Genomic DNA, 4,674 nt, shown 5'->3' on the forward strand with positions numbered 1-4,674 from the left:
GGCTGTGCCGTCAGGGATGCCCATGGTGAACCAGTTTTGGTGGAGCTTCCAGACAGAGGCAGACTCAGAAGAAGGAAGAAGCCATTCACTTCTCAAAGAATTGACCAGGGAAAACCTTATGAATAGTAGTGAAACACTGTCTGTTATATTACTGGAAAATTTTATAAATAGCCCTGAAAAATTGTCCGATACAGTACTGGAAGATGAGCCCCTTAGGTCAGAAGGCACTCCAAATATGACTGGGAAAGAGCTGCCTCATGAGAGTAGAGCACACCTTAACGATATGGATAAAAAAGAGCTTTTGGGGGCTCCATTTGCTGAAGTGGCACGAATCAATATGAGAAGAAATAGCTGCAAACATCCATTGATAATCAGAACATGGAATGTTATGAAGTATGAATCTAGGAAAATTGGAAGTTGTCAAAAATGAAATGGAATGCATAAAGATTGATATCCTAGACAATAGTGAGCTGAAATGGACTGATTTGGACCATTTTGAATCAGATAACCATATGATCTACTATGCGGGAAATGACAGGAATGGCGTAGCATTCATTATCACAAAGAATTTTTCAGTATCTATCCTGAAGTACAATGCTGTCAGTGATAGAATAATATGGTGGCATAGTGCCTAAGGCATTTGACTGCTAATCAGAAGGCTGGTTGTTCAAACCCACCAGCCACTCCTTGGAAGGAAGTTCAGGCAAACTACTTCCATAGTGATACTGCATCGGAAACTTGAGGGGTCGCTATGATTCGGATCCGACTCCATGGCAGTGAGTTAGGTTTTGTTTTTTTAACAAGGAAAGCCAGTTACTACTATTATTATTCAAATTTATGCACCAACCACCAAAACCAAAGATGAGGTAATTGAAAATTTTTACCAACTTCTGAATCTGAAATTGACCAAACATGCAATTAATATGTGCTGATTATCACTGGTGACTGGGATGCAAAAGTTAGAAACAAAGAAGAATTACCAGTAGTTGGAAAATTTGGCCTTGGAGATAGAAATAATGCTGGAGATTACATGATAGATTTTTGCAAAACCAATGACTTATTCATTGCAAATACCTTTATTCAACACACAAAGGATGGCTATACACGTGAACTTCACCAGACAGAGTACACAGGAATAAGAATGACTGTGTGGCAAGAGGTGATGAAAGACCTCAGTATCTTCAGCCAAAACAAGGCCAGGAGCTGATTGTGGAACAGACCATCAACTGTTCATTTGCAAGTTCAAGTTGAAGTTGAAGACAATTAAAACAAGTGCACAAGAGCCAAAATATGATCTTGATTATACCCTTCCTGAATTTAGAGACCATTTGAAGAATAGATTTGATGCATTGAACACCAAAGACCGAAAACCAGAGGAATTGTGAGATGACATCAAAAACATCATCCATGAAGAAAGCAAAAGGTCATTAAAAAGACAGGAGAAGAAGAAAAGACCAAAATAGATGTCATAAGAGACTCTGAGACTTGCCCTTGAATGGAGTAACTAAAGCAAAAGGAAGAAATAACAAGATAAACAGAAGATTTCAAGGAGCAGCTTGAGAAGACAAAGTCAATTATTATAATGAAATATGCAAAGACATGGAGTTGAAAAACCAAAAGGGAAGAACACATTCCACATTTCTCAAGCTGAAAGAACTGAAGAGGAATTTTAAGCCTCAAGTTGCAATATTGAAAGATTCTATGGGCAATATATTGAATGATGCAGGAAACATCAAAAAAGATGGAAGGAGTACACAGAATCATTGTTCCAAAAGGAATTGGTTGATGTTCATCCATTTCGGGAGGTGGCATATGATCAAGAACCAAAGGTATTGAAGGAAGAAGTCAAAGCTGCACTGAGGGAAGTGACTAAAAACAAGACTGCAGGAATTGACGGGGTACCCACTGAGATGTTTCAACAAACAGATGTCGCACTAGAGGCACTCACTTGGTTATGCCAGGAGATTTGGAAGACAACTACCTGGCCAACTGATTGGAAAAGATCCATATTTATACTCATTCCAAAGAATGGTGATCCCACAGAATGTGGAAATTATCAAACAATATCATTCATATCACATGCAAGTAAAATCGTACTGAAGATAATTAAAATATGGTTGCAGCAGTATATTGACAGAGAACTTCCAGAAATGCAAACTGGATTTAGAAGAGGACATGGAACAAGGGATATCATTGCTGATGTCAGATGGATCTTGGCTCAATACCAGAAAGATGTTTACTTGTGTTTTATTGAATGTGCAAAAGCATTCAATTGGGTGGATTATGACAGATTATGGATAATGTTGAGAAGAATGGGAATTCCAGAACACATAATTGTGCTCATGAGGAAATTGTACATAGACAAGGAGGCTGTTATTTGAACAGAACAAGGGGATACTGCATGGTTTAAAATCAAGAAGGGAGTGCTTCAGGGTTGTGTCCTTTCACCATACTTAATCAATCTGTATGCTGAACAAATAATCTGAGAAGCTGGAAGAACATGACATCAGGATTGGAGGAAAACTCAGTAACAACCTACATTATGCAGTTGATGCAACTTTGCTTTCTGAAAGTGAGGATGGCTTGAAACACTTACTGATGAAGACTAAAACCTACAGTCTGCAGTATGGAATACATTCAATACTAAGAAAACAAAAATTCTCACAACAGGACCAATAAGCAGTATCATGACAAATGGAGAAAAGATTGAAGTTGTCAAAGACTTCCTATTACTTGGTTCTACAATCAATACCAATGGAAGCATCAGTCAAGTTACAAGATGTCACATAGCATTGGGCAAATCTGCTGCAAAGGACCTCTTTCAAGTGCTGAAGAGCTAAGATATCTCCTTGAAGACTAAGGTGTGCCTTACACAAGTCACAGTATTTTCAATCACCTCATATGCATGTGAGAGCTGGGCAATGAAAAAGGAAGACCGAAGAAGAGTCGATATTTTGAGTTGTGGTGTTGGCGAAAAATGCTGAAAGTATGATTGACTGCTAAAAGAACTAACACATCTGTCTTGGAAGAAGCACAGCCAGAATGCTTCTTGGAAGCAAGAATGGCCAAACTTTTTCTCACTTACTTTGGTCATGTTGTGAGAAGGGACCATTCCCTGGAGAAGGATATCATGCTTGGCAAAGTGGAGGGACATCAAAAAAGGGGAAAGCCTTCAATGAGATGCATTGACACAGTGGCTGCAACGATAGGCTCAGGTATACCAAGGATCGTGGGGCTGGCACAGGACTGGGCAGTGTTTTGTTCTGCTGTACAGGAGGTTGCTATGAGTTGGAGACAACTCAATGGCACCTAACAACAACAACAGCAACAGACTGGGAGTATACATATGCTGCTGTTGTTGTTAGGTGCTGTTGAGTCAGCTTCAACTCTTAGTGACCCTATGTACAACAGAATAAAACACTATCTAGTTGTGCTGTTCTCACAATCCTTGCTATACTTGATCCTATCATTGCAGCCATTGTGTCAATTTGTCTTGTTGAGGGTCTCCTCCTCTCTCACTGACCCTCCATTTTACTGAGCTTGATATCTTTCTCCAGGGAACGGTTCTTTCTGACAACAGCAGGACCAAATAGGTGAAATGAAGTCTGGTCATTCTCACTTCCAAGGGGCAATCTGGCTGCACTTCTTCTAGGAAAGATTTTTTAATTCTTCTGGCACTTCATGGCACTTTCCATATTCTTTACACCACAACAGCTCAAAAGCATTAAGTTTTCTTACATCTTCCTTATTCATTGTCCAGCTTTCACATGCATATAAGGCTATTGAAAATACCGTGGCTTGGGTCAAGTGCACCTTAGTCATCAAGGTGACATCTTTGCTCTTCAGCATTGTAAAGTTCTTTTGCAGCAGATTTGCCCAGTACAATATGTCATCTGATGTCTTGACTGCTGCTTCCATGGGTGTTGATTATGGATCCAAGTGATATGAAATCTTTGACAACTTCAATCTTTTCTCCATTTATCATGATGCTGCTTATTTGTCTAGTTATGAGGATTTTTGTTTTCTATATGAGTCAGAATTGACATAATGGCAATGAGTTTGGTTTGGTTTTGGTTTTAGGTTGAGGTGTAATCCATACTGGGGAGCATATTCTTTAATCTTCATCAGTAAGTGCTTCAAGTCATCTTTATTTTCTGTAAGCAAGGTTGTGTCATCTTCATATCCAAGGTTGTTAATGAGTCATCGCCAATCCTGATGCCACATTCTTCTTCATATAGTCCAGCTTCTCATTATTTGCTCAGCATACAGATCAAATAAGTTTGGTGAAAGTATGTAACCCTCACTCACCCTTCCTGATGTTAAACCATGTGGTATCCCCTTGTTCCATTCAAATGACAGCCTCTCAGTCTATGTGAAGATTCCTTAGCAGCACAATTAAGTGTTCTGGAATTTCCATTTTTTGCAATGTTATCTATAATTTGTTAGGATCCACAGAGTTTAATGTTTTTGCAAAGTCAATTAAAACACAAGTAAACATCTGTTCTGGTTACTTAGTGCCTCTCCACTGTCTTGGTACCAAATTCTATTCTGGTTACCTAGTGCCGCTCTGACAAGAAATATATATATCACAAATGGGATGGCCTTAACAAACAGGAGTTTATTCTTACAATTTGGAGGCTTTAAGTCCAAGTTCAAAGTGCCAGGCTCTAGGGG

The sequence above is a fragment of the Orycteropus afer genome, unplaced genomic scaffold, assembly GCF_000298275.1.
Source record: "Orycteropus afer afer isolate SDZICR_OR568_19922 unplaced genomic scaffold, OryAfe1.0 scaffold00212, whole genome shotgun sequence".
NCBI lineage: Eukaryota > Metazoa > Chordata > Mammalia > Tubulidentata > Orycteropodidae > Orycteropus > Orycteropus afer.